General features: G+C 45.1%; 1 protein-coding gene across 3 annotated transcripts in view; it reads right to left on the reverse strand.

The window, feature by feature from the left end:
* Positions 1-16824, reverse strand: part of TANGO2 (transport and golgi organization 2 homolog) — a 235388-nt gene that overhangs the window by 190220 nt on the left and 28344 nt on the right. The gene's annotated exons all lie outside the window — the stretch shown is intronic.

Raw genomic sequence — 16824 nt, forward strand, 5'->3', positions numbered from 1 at the left:
CCTGTCTCTCTACTGCCTGCTTTCTATTGTGTGGCGGGCGTCTCTGTCCTTGTCCTTGTTGCGGGCTTGCTTCAAGGAGTTTGTACCGCTCTTCGGGGTCATCTGCCGAGGTCATTGTATAGGTCGTGTCGCCGGCTGTCACCTCTAGGGCTCCTTCCATTCCCCATCGGTATTTTATAGAGCGGTCTCTTAGGTTTCTCGCCACAGGTGCCAATTTGCGTCGTTCTGCCAGCACTGTGAACGGGATGTCGCTATAGATTGCCACTGGGTTCCCTTCATGGGTTACGTTCCCCTGCGTTCTGGAAGCAGTCATTATCGCGTTCTTGACTGTGATATCACGTGTCACCGCTAGGACGTCCCTGGAGGTTCCCTCTGGTGCCGCCGGGGATTTCCTGACTCTGAATACCGAGGAGATCATTGGTGGATTGGACTCCCCCTTGATTCCCAGTGAGTCTATGAGGGTCTGTGTGTATCGTAATAGGTGCTCTGTGCCTATGGTTTTCTGGTATCCCCCTTAGGCGTATATTTCGGCGCCTGTGGCGCGTTTCTAGTGCTGTCACTGTGCGGTGTAACTGCTGCACCTGTGATGCTAAGCCCTCCATCTGTACCTTGGTCTCCTGCATCTGGCTGCTTCTGGCTACCTCTTTTGCCTCTATAGCCCGGATTTTGTTTTGGACCTCTCCCACCTCTTTCTGGACTTTCTGTAAGTCCTCCCTCCATACCTTTCTGAGGTCTAGCAGAAGCCTCTTGATGTCTCCCTTTGTTGCAGGGGCTGAGTCTTCGTCCGACTCTGGTGTGTCGGATTCTCCGCCTGACTGTGGCGTGGAGATTATATCCTCCTCGTTGGAGTCCTCCGACGTCCCCTGTTCTTTGTCTGCTTCCGGCGCCATTTTGTATTGCAGCCGCTGCACAGGCCTTTCAAAGGAGATCCTTATATCTTGAGATCGGGGTGCCTCCGGACGCTGAGCTTTCTTATTTTTTCGCCCCATTATGTCTGCTGTTGGGGGGTGAAGTGTGGATGCTGGGAAGTCTTATGTTTCGGCCAAATGGTTTCGTTATTCTTTCTGTAGCACGGAGCCCCGCTAGGAGACGTCCGTTCAGTCTCGTAGTTGGCCACGCCCCCCCGTCCTACCTCCTTTTAAAGTGACAAACTTAAAAAAAAAAATTTAAATGCTTTATTTTTGCATTGACAGAAATTGCGAAAGTTTTGTGTTTATGGAGGCTTGTGCAAAAGCCACATCATTTTACATACAACATTTTCGTGGTGTCACAGAAAGTAAGATGGTATTGGGTTAAGGCCTGCATGATATTGTACAGTAATGCTTTGGTATGATGAACTGCATTTTTTTAAAATAATATTTACTTTTGAAGTAACCGAAAGTTACAATATATTTACTATCGGTCAGGTTTGTACTAATGCCAGATCTTATTCCGTGCATCGCGACCCGTATATTACATAAGGGAAAGGTCCACATGTGTGAAGGCATGCATTATGACCTGTAGTGGTAGCTCGGCCTGGTCGCATTGTGTCAAAATGTTTTCGTTTTTTGTTAATAAGAGGAGTAAAATACAAAAAACAGAAAAGATAAGTAAACAACTTAGAACATCTGTTTGACGAGTTGGCAGCCTGCGACAGGACTTCGCATGACTGGCAAGGCTCTCGTCTCACTTGGCAGTACGTCCTTTAACTCGCCTACACCTATTATAACGTACTTTGTTTGTTGTTGGCGGCAATGTCCAGATAGGTGACCGGTTGCGAGTATGTGCCCAGATTTCAGGACCTTACATCTACATGTGACATACAAATTTATTATTTGTTATTTGTCCTGCCACCACCTTATCGCCAACTCATTTTGTGTAGTGATTATCTGGTCTGAGAAAGGGAAGGATTAGTTAGGAAAAGTAAGATAGGACAGTTATTCAACTGTGCCGGTATTCTTGTGTGTCCTTAAAAGTAGTAAGGTTGTCAACCTTTTTCAGGACAGTTATTGTTGTCTTGATTTCCTCTCTTTTAAGAAGGTGGAAAAGGAAGATAGGAGTAAGAAAGAACTGCAATACTAAGTGGTCTACGTTACACATGAGGGGCCCCCTTCGTTCCCGCATTAGGTCTACTTGTATTTCCGTGTGTTTCCCTAGGCTAGTCCAGGATCCTGTGCTCCCGTCTAAACTGTGTCCCTCCACAGGCCGGGGAGTAGAGAGTGGTTCTCTTGATATGAAAGAAGTTGTTTGTATGGGCTCTCTGGTGATAGTCTCTCACTTGTCACCTAATGTAATCAGTAAGGTCGCTATTGACCCATGGTTCCCACACCATTTAAATTTTTTTGTGGGTACCTCTAACCTGTGCAGGGAGTTTGTCCATCAGATGCTTGTCTTTTACTTTTGTCAGGACCATGTTTAGAGTGGGGACTTCTGTGTGTAGCCCACCCTGAGCTCCTAGGGTTATTTTGTGTAGTAGTTGCTGTTCGGCTCTAAGCCAGTCATCGACTGGCCTCAACAATAGGTATACCCATAGATCAAGTTCCTGTCCCTTTGGAATATTTGGGCGATTAGACCCTTCACTGCCTGCCAAAATTGTTGTATTTTAGGACACTCCCACCACGTGTATGTATGTTCCCTTCATACTGCAGCCCCTCCAGCAGAGATCTGTAGGTGATCTCCTCATGTGGTAGAACTTGACTGGTGTGGTGTACCACCAGAACATCACCTTGTACAATTGTTCCAGCAAGGAGACACATATGGATGTTGTGTTATTTGCTTCCCATATGTCTTGCCACTCTTCGCCCTCCAGCACCTCCCCCAAGTTCCTCTCCCATTGGTCTATATATGTGAGATTGCCCCACTCTTTGGTTTATTTGCAAAGCTGCGCAATATAGAGGTTATTAAGCCTTTTGGGGGGGGTTCATCTAGACATATCTTTTCGAAGAAGGTTAAGAATTTGTGTGCTGCGTCTTTTGTGTTTTTGTTGTACGTAATCTATTAATTGTATAAATCTAAAGAAGTTGGATGGTTTCACTGTCATTCTAAGTTTAAGTTCGTCAAATGTGATCAGTCGTCCCTGCTTTGTATAAGTGACATATCCTTTGTGGTCCAGCTTTTTCTGAATTCTTAAAGTTGTGATCTTTCATACCGGGCGCAAAGGCTCTGTTTCACAAATATGGCATTAGTGGTGATGGAGAGGACGCCAAGCCATATTCATGGGTTGTCTTGTCCTAGATCCAGAGGGAGTTGAGTATTGCTGGACACTCTGTGCGTAACAGTGCTCTATTCTCTCTGGGTACCCACATGTACCGTGTTTCTCCGAAAATAAGACCGGGTCTTATATTAATTTTAGTCACACAAAACACACTAGGGCTTATTTTCAGGGTAGGGCTTATTTATTTACGGTACCGGTATGTACATTGAACCCCCCCCTTTAATTAATCCACCCCCCTTTAATTAATCCACCCCCTCTAATTAATCCACCCCCTTAATTAATCCACCCCCTTAATTAATCCACCCCCCTTAATAAATCCACCCCCCTTAATAAATCCACCCCCCTCTAATTAATCCACCCCCTTAATTAATCCACCCCCCTTAATAAATCCACCCCCCTTAATAAATCCACCCCCCTCTAATTAATCCACCCCCCTTTAATTAATCCACCCCCCTCTTTAATAAATCCACCCCCTTTAATTAATCCACACCCCCCTCTAATTGATCCACCACCCCTTTAATTAATCCACCCCCCTTTAATTAATTCACCCTCCCTCTAATTAATCCACCCCCTCTAATTAATCCACCACCCCTTTAATTAATCCACCCCCCTTTAATTAATCCACCCCCTCTAATTAATCCACCCCCTCTAATTAATCCACCCCCTCTAATTAATCCACCCCCTCTAATTAATCCACACCCCCCTCTAATTAATCCACACCCCCCTCTAATTAATCCACACCCCCCCTCTAATCCACACACCCCATCTAATTAATCCACACACCCCCTCTAATCCACACCCCCTCTAATTAATCCACACCCCCCTCTAATTAATCCACCCCCTCTAATTAATCCACACCCCCTCTAATTAATCCACCCCCTCTAATTAATCCACACCCCCCTCTAATTAATCCACCCCCTCTAATTAATCCACACCCCCCTCTAATTAATCCACACACCCCTCTAATTAATCCACACACCCCTCCAATTAATCCACCCCCCCTTTAATTAATCCACCCCCCCTTTAATTAATTCACCACCCCTTTAATTAATTCACCCCCCTTTAATTAATTCACCCCCCCCTTTAATTAATTCACACCCCCCCTTAATTAATTAAGTCCCGGACATAAAATACCGGTATCTACTCACAGTTCCACTGGGTGCCTCACCGCCCGGAATGGATCCTTCCGCTGAAGATCCGTGAAGGCAGACTGACGGCGCTGCGCACGTCGTCATCACGCTGCGCACGTCGTCATCACGCTGCGCGATGCCGCGGCCCGCAACGCTCCTCCCCCTCCTCATAGAAGAAGGAAGTCCCGCCGGGCCGCAAAGGTAAAATGCCTAGGTCTTATTTTCGGGGTAGGGCTTATATTGAACCCCCCCCCGAAAATTCGGCTAGGGCTTATTTTCGGGGTAGGTCCTATTTTCGGGGAAACACGGTAGTATTGTGGAAGGTCAATTTTCTCATTTCAAGTGGGATGTGCCACATTGCTATTTGAGCCAGTAGGGCCAATAAATAGTAGTAATACAGATGCAGTAGCCCTAGACCCCTTCTAGTCTTTGACCTCTATAAAATGTTTTGCAATATCCGTTGTCTCTTATTTTGCCAAATTAATGCGCCTATGGCTTTTTGCAGTCGGGTACAGCCTGTTTTAGCTATCAGGATTGGTAGCGACTGAAACAGGAACAGAATCCTCGGGAGGACATTCATTTTAATGTTATGAATAGTTGAGTTGAGCGAAACCGGACTGTAAAGTTTGGGTTCGTACCGAACATTAGGTTTTTTGGACCACGGACCCGAACACTGACATATCACTGTATGTTCGGGTTGGAGTTCGGTGATTTAATGGCGCGTTTTGAAAGGCTGCAAGGCAGCCAATCAACAAGCGTTTGACTCGTGTGCCCTTAGAAGCCATCACAGCCATGCCTACTAATGCCATGGCTGTGATTGGCCAGTGCAGCATGTGACCCAGCCTCTATATATAAGCTGGAGTCGCGTAGCGCCGCACGCACATGCGGTCTTAGTGTAGGGAGAGGATGCTGCCGCTGATAGGAACAGCTTAGGAAAGAGGAACAGTTTAGGAACTAGTACATTAGTGGGGTGGGGTGCACTTCATATCTGAGAGTCAAATAGAAGCTTCAAATACCGCGGTTACATCAGAGTTTTAAAACGTCAATTTTTTTGGGTGCTAAATAGTACATTAGTGGGATAGTACATTAGTGGGGTGCGCGTCATACATGAGAGTCAAATAGAATCGTCAAATACTGTTGTCACATTGCAGTTTTAAAACTTAAACATTTTTGGGTGCTAAACAGTATTTTAGTGGGGTGCACCTCATATCTGAGAGTCAAATCAAAGCATAACTTTGATTCGAATTTACTACATCGGTCACTTGTAATATTGTTTCACACCTAAAACACTTGTTACACAGATCTAAGTGATAGAAAACAGATTGATATTTTCTACACTAGAAACTACCAGATAACAGGCCGCTATATTTAAACCAGTTATCAATAGCTAAGAGGTACTTAAACAATATTGTAATTCTGGGGCAATAACCTCACAAGTCAAACTGAGAGGACAGTTTATAAGGAAAACTGTTGCCTGGATACAATTCTAAAAAACAATTTCCATATGTCCTTTGCAGACTTTACATGCTGGAAAAACACAGGTGCCAACTGCTGTGGCTTTCTGCAGTGTGCATACCGGCAAGGAGGGCAGGGTTGAGGAGTGGGTGGAAGATGATGTGGAGGATGATGAGTTCCTAGACCCCACGTGGAATCAAGGTCATGCGAGTGACGTGTGCAGTTTGGAGGAAGAGGCGCTCGTCGCACAGAGGCATCAGCACAGCATAAGAGGGAGCAGGGTGCAAAAGCGGAGCGGCTGTCCCCTAGCGCTCGTCGGCATGTATTAGCGCGAGAATGACCAGTTATCCAAGTACATGTAGTGATCAAAGGATCCATAATAGAATTGAGCGAACCCGAACTGCAAAGTTTGGGTTCGTACCAGATATAACGATCCATTCGTAGTTTCACAGTCAGGTGGGCAGCTGGTGACCAGGACCAGTGTCTGGGCGGCGGTCTGACGGCTGGGGGCCAATATGCCTGATGTTGAAGTTAGGAGTCACAGTGTGGAATGGATTAGCAGGATCTGGTGCAGGGTAACCACACGCCCCCTGGCGTTGAGCACCAGCATTTGTGCGGCCACATACCAGGACCCTGATGCAGCTTCAGTAAAAAGAGTACTGGATACCAGAAGCCATCACCAGATTGATCCGCAACTTGTAACAGGATGTGACATTCACTGTAGCGGCTGTGCGTGCTTTTGGCGTTGTCAACCTGCTGCTGCTCGCCTGTCTGCGCTGCAGCGTAACTTCAGCCTTCCTGCTCACCGCCTCATGAGACTGTGCGAGCAGCAGCAGGCGATAGGGGAGTTTCAGCTGCAGCACGCACGGGGCAGTGGCTCTGCACCAGACTTCCCTCCAATTGATCAGAGTTAAAGGATTTCAAGTGGACTCATTACAATTACAGGGACTCTAAAAAGTCCTGTATTGTTATTTGTCGTCACTACCTTCTCGCGTCGGGAGTGGGTCATTTGCGCGCATGCTGCCTTCCCTGCATGTGGTAGCCGTTTCTCAGGGTCCCTGTAAGGAATGAAACCCTGATTCCCTGTTACCCGTGGTCACCATGGTAGGCGCAGAAACTGGCATCGAAAGTTGATATGGATGACATCCGCATGCAAAGTCACAGGGATGTGCGATTGGCACGAGGTTCTCTAGAGAGTCAACAAAGTGCCTGCGCAACTATAATGTCAACAGCTACTCTGCGGAACAGAGTGGTCTTTTTTTTTTTATATGTCCCAATATTTTTGGGGCTACCCCAATTAAAAAAAAATATATATATATATAAACAGTGTTGGCTACCTCATCCTCCTCCACTGCCACGGTCACCGCCTCCTCAACCTATGGGTCACTTAGTATAAACTATGTACACATTAGCAGAGACTTGTGAAGGTCTTTTCTCCATGCATCAGGAGTTGAGCATTTCTCCATGCATCAGGACTGCAAGAAATGCACCGCAGGCCACAAATGTTTCTTTTTTTTTTGTATGTCCCAATATTTTGTGGGCTACTACAATTAAAATATAAAAAAAATAAAAATAAAAAACAAACAGTGTTGGCTACCTCCTCCTCCTCCACCACCGCTTCCACCTGCACCGCCATGGTCACCGCCTACTCAACCTATGGGTCATGTAGTATAAACTATGTACACAATAGCAGAGGCTTGAATGCCTTTTCTCCATGCATCAGGAGTTGAGCTCAGTTTGAACAATGAAAGAGAATACCCTGCACTCCAACCCTCTCTCAAATTCTGGTGATCCTCCTGACAGCCATGCTTTAGATTTTGATTTATGTTCTTCCAAAGCTAAAACCAAAGATTCCATCTAGTGCTATTTTATGGCTCAGCTGTATTTTAAATTTTTATATTATTTTAAGTGATTTCCCTATCCATATATGTTTGCAGGGTACCTGTCCTACTCTTACCCCCATTTTACTTGCTTTTGCAGCTCTCTAGCTCTTTACAGGAGTTTTTTTAGAGGCATTTTTGTGCCCAAAAGTTCAGGTACCCAGTGACTTCAATGGGGTTCGGGGTCAAGTTCGTGCCCGAACCCGGACTTTTCTTCAAAGTTCGTCTGAACCCGCCGGACCCGAACATTCAGGTGTCCGCGCAACTCTAGTTATGAATCCTTCCGATTCACAAGATCGGCCTATCTAACCACTTGTCTATTTCTTTTAGTATATTGTTAAATAGAGGAGTGTAGTTCAGTTAATGTAGCTTTGCCGGATCAGCTGAAAGTCGGACCCTTAAGTACTTTATTGAGTGTTGTTTGATTGGTACCTGGTGTAGTTGTTGGATTTCGTATATGTCTGTTTTAGGGAGGACTTTGGGTAGTGCGCTAGATTTTTCGATATTGACTTTATATCCAGAGATTGAACTGTATGCTGTGAGGATGTCTCTCAGAGCTTTAATGGATTCTTTTAGCTGGGTAAGAGATAATAAATCGTCTGCGTATGCAGACACTGGGAATTGCTGTCCTCTCACTTCCACACCGTGGATCTGTGGGTGCTGTCTAATCGCTTGTAATAGTGGTTCCAGGGAGATAACAAAAAGCAGGGGCGATAAGGGGCATCCCTGACGTGTTCCGTTACTTAACTGGAAGGTCGTACCCAGAGTACCTGGTAATTTTATCTGGGCTCTAACATTTGTATACATTGCCTTTATCATGGTAATGTACATATCCAGGAAACCCATATGTTGAAGGAGGAAGAACCGACTTGACCTTATCAAAAGCCTTTTCGGCGTATAGTGATAGCATATTTTGGGGGGTTTTGCGGTTCTCTGTCTCCAGATCAAGTTGATGTTCCTGTGGGTGTTTTCGAATAATTGTCTCTCGGGGATAAACCCGACTTGATCTGCCTTAATTAGCTTAGATAGCAGTGAATTGAGTCTGGTTGCTAGTATTTTTGCAAATATCTTGCAATATCTGGTGAACACTTCTATGTCCTTAGGCTTTGTTTTGAGTGTGTTTTTGCTATCCCTAATTGCTGTGATAGGTAGGTGTCTCTGTCTCGGGTGTAGAGTTCTGGCCATTAATGTGTCCTTTTTTTTTTTTTTTTAATTCTTTATTTTTGTTGTGCATGGTTTGACAAAATGATATACGTTGCCACAATAGCAAACATAATCAAGTTAATATCACAGATTCATACATATGCGGCATTGAGGTTAAAGCACATTTTTAAACATTTTGAAGCATTTTTAAGCGTGGTAAGACTATCTAGCGATAAATGACATGCAATTATCAGCATTAGTAGGTGTACGAATAGAGAAATTATAATTTTTATAAATGCCAGAACAAAAGATATAATATCATGCTAGGTAGGTCTCGATTTTGTAGTTTGCATGTGTGTACATGCTAAATGCAGTCGCTAGTTGTATAGTAACTGACAAACAGGTATAACAGGCATAGTATTGCATAAGAATAAACAATACATTTTTGTAAGTTAGTTAAGAGGACGTTATAACTGTGGGTTTGACACCACATAGGATACTAGAGTTTAGTAGCATCACAGGCTAAGCCAACGTGTCTATACAATATTCATAAGCTTTGCGTTTTAGCCGAGCAGGAAAGCCAGACATGGATGTATATAATATATAGCATGGTATAAAGATTGAATGAAAAATGTTATTTGCTAGGTTATATAGCTATACATGCTTTTCTATGTGGTAGACAGAGTAAACTTGAACCTTGCAAAATCTTGCTTATATTGTAAAGTGACATCGCTGTACTAATTAGACATAAGCTCGTGGGTTAACTTTGCTAGGGTGTCCTGTTCTGCTTTAGCTACAGCTAAGCGCTTATATTAACATTGGCTTAGAGTCCTGGGAGCAGTCGCTTGTGATGTGTGATCACCCCACTTCCCAGCAGCGTGCAGTCAAATATTCCTTCTCCCTGGAGGGATATTGGGCAGGTTTTGCTCCCTTAATGAGATCCAAGCTGGTTCTTCAAGTCGTGTCCATCTGGGTTCTGTCGTGTGGCTGCTGAAGGCTGGTAAGTCCCCCTGCGTTGAAGAGTCCATTTTAGCCGCTTTCCTCCAGCCGTTTGGCTGAGTCTGTGCTGCTTATGGTAGTGTGCCTTCGCTCCCGTCTTTCCATCATGCGTGGATTTCTGGCCTCGGTAGTAGTGGTCAGGTATATGTTAAGGCCATGTGTCAACTGCGTCTTGGGTTGCCTCTTTCAAACGCACCAGGCTTGTGTAGGTTGTATGGGGGTTGCCTACCCCCGGGAGCCGGAGGTTTCCGTGCGTACCAGCAGAGTCACCGCGCCGCCATTTTAGTAGTAGGCCTCATCCAGAAGGAGCGGTGCGTGTCTCTCCGAGGGACTAAAACGTTAGTCGCAAGCCTCTCCCCGGGTCCAGAGTCTCCCATTGTGCCGGCCCACCTTCATAGGTCTTCGGGTAGGACAAAAGGTTCCTTGTTGTAAGTGAAAGTTGCCGGAGCTCTTGTGCCGTGCGACCGGCCAGCATGGTGGTCAGGCCCCGCCCCCTTAATGTGTCCATTTTGTTAGCTCTTTTGTAGTAGGTTCTTTTGGACCATATGATATCCCTGGCTACGTCCTCTAACAGCAGCTCTTTTATGGACTCCCTCACTGCCATCAGTTGCGTGCTATTCGTTGGATCAGGATTTTCCTTATGTTGCTGCTCCTTTTTCCTAAGGGCTGCTAAAAGCTCTGTGAGTTTTTGTGTCTTTTGTTTATTTTTTGCTTTAGCTAGGTGTATTAGTGTTCCCCTGATTACCGCTTTATGTGCCGCCCAAATGGTCCCTGGGGTTACGTCGTCTTGACCGTTCTGAGAGCGGGAAAGAGCGTCAGCAGCTGTGTTACGGATACCAGGAATGTGAATGCAGACTAGGTGAAACTGAGCGGTTGCTGCCAGCCAAGTCAGCTTGCATACCAGCCTCATGATGGTAAGAGAGGAGAACCGCCCCTTGTTGATAATTTCACAGGCTGCCGAATTGTCTGAGCAACATTTAAACTGCTTTGCCGGTCCAGAGATGACCACATGTATGGGCGGCCGCCACGATGGGTAAAATCTCAAACAATGAGGATGTTTCTCTAAAGGCTGGCAAGGCATCCGTCTCAGTGGGCCAGTAATCCCTAAACCAGTGGTTGCCGAAAATGGCAGCAAACCCGGTGTGTGCTGCTGCGTCTGTGTAAATAGTAGGTGAAAGCTCGGATAGTGGAGGTGTGAACAGAGAGACTCCATTCCATTCGGCCAAGAAGTTATACCACATGTGCTAATCAGCCCTGGCGGGATCATCCAAAGTAATTGGGCAGGAGTCGGGCACCCCATGGAGTAAACACAGTGGCCTAGAGACTAATTATCTGCCCTGCGGAATGATCCACATCGCAAAGTTAAGGGACCCCAATAAGGACTGGAGTCCCCTCCTGGTGCATGTATCACTCCACAGGAACAGACCGATTTCATCCCTAATGCGGGTCAATTTCTCGGGTGGTAGGCTTGCTTGGAAAGATACTGTGTCCAAAACGATGCCCAAGAAAACTAACTTGGTAGAGGGTCCAAACGTTTTACTTGGTGACAGGGGTACCCCTAATTGAAGTGAAAAGGGCTGTGGTGTTGTGAATGTTTCTTGGTGTGTGTGACCCCGGTTCTACCAACAAGAAAAAAAATAAAAATCGCCAACAGAGCGTTTCAGCGAAAATGTCAAACCGCTTAGGGCTGCTCCTTGACCCAAAAGTGAACCGGGTAGAAAAATAATACCTGTCCTGCCGTTTAACACCGTGTAAGTGCCATAGTGAGGGGTGAATGAGTAAGAGCTTGAAGGCGTTGGTAATGTCGGTCTTGCTCAACCATGCCTTGTTGCCTGCTGTGATGACGGCTTGCATAGTGTCATAGATTTTAGCGTAGTGAAGTGAAAACTCCTCAGCGGGTATGAGAGAGTTTATGCGTGGGACGGAAGAAGAATGAGGTGCTGAGAGGTCATTAATCAATCTTTTATTATTAGAGTATTTGTACACGGCTACACCAATGGGGTTGGTACGCCAGGATGAAAAATGTGATACTGTGAAAGGGCCAATCATGGCCTGCTTTAGTTTCTGTGGACAGTAGGTGGTCCCCCGTAAGAGGGTCGTTAGAAGCGGACAGCAGGTTAGGGCATTCGAGCGTGCCTGTGGGGATGGTGATGAGGCCAGTGTGAAAACCCTGTGAGAAACCAGTCACCAAATAATCTACCAAATGCCTGGGTGGGTGGGATCATAGGTAGTAAGCCACAATATCTATGTTGACCTCAGTTAGTCATTTTTTAGGTGACAGTCGGGCCGGGCATATAGTCTTGGTATGCGCTCTGACGCAAATGGAGCAGACTTGCAACAACCTGCGCCTTGTCAAGAAACGCAATGGGTTTGTCCAGCTTGCCCCTCTGCCCACCTTCTTGTCTAGTGTGTGGGGGTGAAGGAGTGGTGAGAAGTCGAAAGGTCTGCCTCGCAAGGGCACAAGTCAGTGGAGTGGGATGTTGAGCTACAGACGGCACAGGACAAGGGCCTCAATCCGGCAAAGTGTCGGCAGAATAGTTCTGTGTTCTTCTGGCATCAGCCAATTCTGATATTAAATTGGGCCAGATGAGTTGCTGCCTTGGCTGACACGGACTTGTGATAGTCATAGAAAGAGGACCCCCCTGTACTTAATGCCCAAGTCAACCACTTTATGCATATAGAGATCAAGCTCTTTCCTCCTGTGTGGATACACTGAGCAAATTACTTCTCTATATATCCCAAAAGCTACCATGAACTGCGGAATAGATAGCTTCTAGAGAGGCGTGGGTTTCTAATTTTTAATACCACTGAAATGTCCCGGTAATTATATGTTCGGTTTTCAAGGACATCTTGTAAGGCTATGAACAGGGAAACTAGGTTCACGTCCTTCCCATCCAGTATATCCTTTTTTATGGATGCTGGGACGAAGTGAGCAGGTGAGACATATGGGGTTGTGGTTGGTGGGGGAGGAGGAGGAAGGGGGGTGCCAGTCGGCAAAATCGGTATTACCAGAGGAGGACCTGAAGTACCTGGTAGGTCACCTGGGGTGGCTATGGCTGATTCCACTTTTGGCAGTCTACTATTCATGGTTTGGAGGTTGGCCAGAATAGCGGTCATGGTTTCCTGCGTAGAATCGGAGGTGCCAGTAGACAGCCCTTGTAAACGCTAGTGCCAGGCCTAGGTTCACTGGCCTTAGCCTTCAAATGTCTGTACAGCTCTGCCTTTCTAGCAGTGGCTGAAAAGGGGATACCCCTGAGTCTAAGTTCAGCTGCAATTTTCAGGATAGTCCAAGATCTCAGGGACCTGGGGGTAGAGGGGGTGAGGGATTCTTCTGGAGACCCAGGCCTGGCTGGCATGATGGGTACTTCATCCAATGGTAAATCATCAATGGAAATTGATTCTTGTGACATTCTGTAAAAGGAATAATTATTTAAATTAGGTAGGGGAGTGTGAAGGAAGAACGAGTCATTCAGAGAACTGGCCTGCTGACTAGTGCCGAGGTGAAGAACTTAACTATAGTCAAGTGACAGGTGAGGCCCTGCTAATGCCAAGGGGCGCTGAGAGGCTCTACCTATGATTTGGGCCGAGGGAAGTCGTGGCCACTAACATGGTGACGGGATGGTGGCCTCTCGATCACCATAAGAGATTCAAATACGTGTGGCCGTGACTTGGGAAGCCCTAGCTGTAGCCCTAAAGAAGGGCGAGCAAGGCGGCTAACTATGATTTTGGCCGTGGGACTGAACCTCCGTGTTGAGGTGGGGAGTAGGCCTTACGGGACCGGTGAATTTACTTAGGGTAGCTAAGGCCAGCACTTATCCCTGTATGCCAGTTCTCTAAACCTGATGGGGCTTGTCTCCTTAATGGTGTGACCGAACACATGTAGATACTAACCTTGAGTATTACTCTTATCACTTAGTGCGTGATACAGTGGGTCTTGGATACAAATTTCCTTGGAAGAATTACAGGTATCCTAGGGGTAAGATAGATGCTAGTGGGCCCAAAGCATGCCACTGGTATACACGATGTATGTAAAGATGTCAAAAGTATAGAGAGGTGTGTATCAATGATACTGTAACGTAAGAAAGAGACAAGCCCACATTACCATAATTTTGGGGAATGTAATGAAGGAAGGCTGAGTGAGGCCTTGAGGAGAAATCGTAATCGTAGTGAGTAAGATTAACAATACCTGGTACTGAAATACAGGATACCAGGTTGGCTGTCGATGGTTGAAAGCGTAGAAAGCTTCCTGAAGTCTACTTGAAGGAAATGCTGAGGAGCCTAAATTCATAACATAGAGCTAAGTACCGTAACAAGTATAAAGCTGAGAGAAACAGTGAGTGAGCGAACGTGCCTTTGGTCAGTACAGTGCCTGACGTAAAATGAACCGTGGTGGTTGAATAGACGCGAAAAGTTGTGCATGGGCATGGTACCGAAAGTAATAAACGTATGACCTTTGTATGAGTCAAACTGTCATTAATGAAAGGCTAATCATGCAGCCATAAAAAGTAAGAGTGGATTAATGATAACCTGTGTGACAAAATCTAACTTGAAAAAGTGAAATGAAAATGAAGGACACCTAAACCTGTATAAAATTTAAAACAGGCAGTAATTTAAGTGAATGATTATAAGATGTAGTGCTCTGTTTGTTCGTATGAACGAACGGTATAACAGGAACAATGTATTACAAGATAAGGGGATTTTTAAGCAGGGAAACAGATTGCTGTTCGCCTAAATTACGTAAATGAAATTTAAGAATTGCATGCATACATTATGACTGCGGTCGGCTGTTTGACCGCACAAAAGAATGAACGAACGTAAGTATACCCTGCGGTCGGCACGAACCGCTGAAGTGCACAAACGGGTAAGTATGCACAAAAGGTATAAGTAAAGGGAGCTTACGCCCACGTTTTTAGGCCAGAACATGGGCGTGCCGGTCTCGTTGGACGAGCCGGTCTCGTAACCGGAAGCCAGGTACCGTGACCGGGAGAAGCCGGGTGGCAGAGTATACTGCTGGCTACAGGACTCCTGCTGGAAACTGGAACTGTTTGGTAGGAACTTGGACCAGAAGTGCTGGTTGCTAAAGAATCAATTAGCTTGAACAGCAGAGGTGAGTAGGGGCTAGGAGCTTAAGTAGGGGCCGTAACTCCTCCCATAAATTCAGGCCTAATTGCATTTTAAAACATGCAAAATGTATAAAATTAAGAGACCACTTCAATGTTTACTTAAATCAGCATCTTTACTTGTATGGCAGCCATTCCAGTATGTGTTGAATTCAACCAGCGGCATGCCTCTTCTACTTAATAAGATACTGATTTGGTTAACTCCTGCATCATATTTTGGTTGTGGTTTGCAATAGACTATAAGGAATGGACTGCAGAAGACTGGTATAAGGTCAACTTTTCTGAAGAGTCCAGTTTTCAGCTTTGGCCAACACCTGGTAATCTGAAGGTTATACAGAGACCTAAAGAAGCTTACAAGGCACCGTGTCTCACATAACTTAAATTTGGTGAAGGATCGACGATAATCTAAGTATGCTTCAACAAGGCAGGAATTGGGCAGATGCATCCTTTTTAAGGATGTGTGATCAAAACTTGCTTCCTTCTGCTCTGACGATGTTCTCTGATAATCATTTTTTCCAAGCAGGACAATGATTAATGCCACACAGCCAGGTCAATCAAGGTGTGAATGAAGGACCACCAGACCCTGTCATGGTCTGTCCAATCTCCATACCTGAACCCTGTTATAAAAAATAAAAAACACTCTAGATTAGAATGTGATCAAGAGGACAATTGATAGATATGAAGCAAAGCAGAGTTCCTTGGATTTTTTCACCAGGAGTGGCATGAAGTCACCCAACGGCAATGTGAAAGACTAGTGGATAGCATGCAAACATCAAAAAAAAGCTAAAAATCTGGGTTACTCCACCAAATAATGATATCAGAACCAATTTTAAACATCAGTATTGTTTAAAAAGAGAGATACATACATACACAGGACCTGAGATCATATATACATATAAACAATGGTCACGAAGGAGAGCTCTCACTGGACTTTTCAACCATATCAAATATATTGTGAATACAGTCACATTACATTGTTTCAGTCTATGAAAGACTTTCATCCGGATATACACACACAAATGTGTATATATATATATATATATATATATATTTGTGTAAGGGGCAAATAGCCGTATATGGAGTAAGGATCCAGCATAAGCGTAGGATAGTATAAAGGGAGCAAGTCGGTTGTGGTGTGCCGAGACCGACGATGCGGTAGGCCTGTAAATAAAGAGAGCCCACCAAGGAGTAAGAAAGTAAAGTAAATGGAAAGAAAAGAGAAAGTGTTGAAATGAGGAGTGGGTGGGAGGGTCATTCTGATGCTGACCTCAAGCGATATGAGTCAGGTAAGGGGTGTCCCTTATATAGGGGAGTGAATTAATTTAAGCCCCTCCCACAAATACAGGCCAAACGGCCTTAATACTTGTGTAAGGGGCAAATAGCCGTATATGGAGTAAGGATCCAGCATAAGCGTAGGATAGTATAAATGGAGGAAGTCGGTTGTGGTGTGCCGAGACCGACGATACGGTAGGCCTGTAAATAAAGAGGGCAAAATGAATAATCAAAGATTTAATACAGTCAACAAATATATACAAATTAACCAGACATTTCCTTAAATGCATTACAGTATTTAATTCCTGGAAGAATTTTGAAGGTAGGAATCTAGGACCGAAAGTGAACACCATTTGTTGTGGGTAGGATAGTATGTTATCTCTACTGTTAGTCCGTGTTGACTCGTTTCGGAATGTGGTAGAGCCAATAGGTAATGAAATATGTGTTTACGTACGTGGGATCGTTGAAGACAATGATCTGTCTGAGTGGTGGTGATGGTAGTGAATTCTCTGGCCTGAGAAAGGCATAAAAGGCAATGTGCACCCTTTCCAAATATAATGGTTTGAATGCCTAGGTGCTATCCCATGTTGAGAAATATATATGAAGAGATAAGAGATGCACTCACAGGTCTT

Source organism: Pelobates fuscus, chromosome 5 (assembly GCF_036172605.1).
Source record: "Pelobates fuscus isolate aPelFus1 chromosome 5, aPelFus1.pri, whole genome shotgun sequence".
NCBI classification, from domain to species: domain Eukaryota; kingdom Metazoa; phylum Chordata; class Amphibia; order Anura; family Pelobatidae; genus Pelobates; species Pelobates fuscus.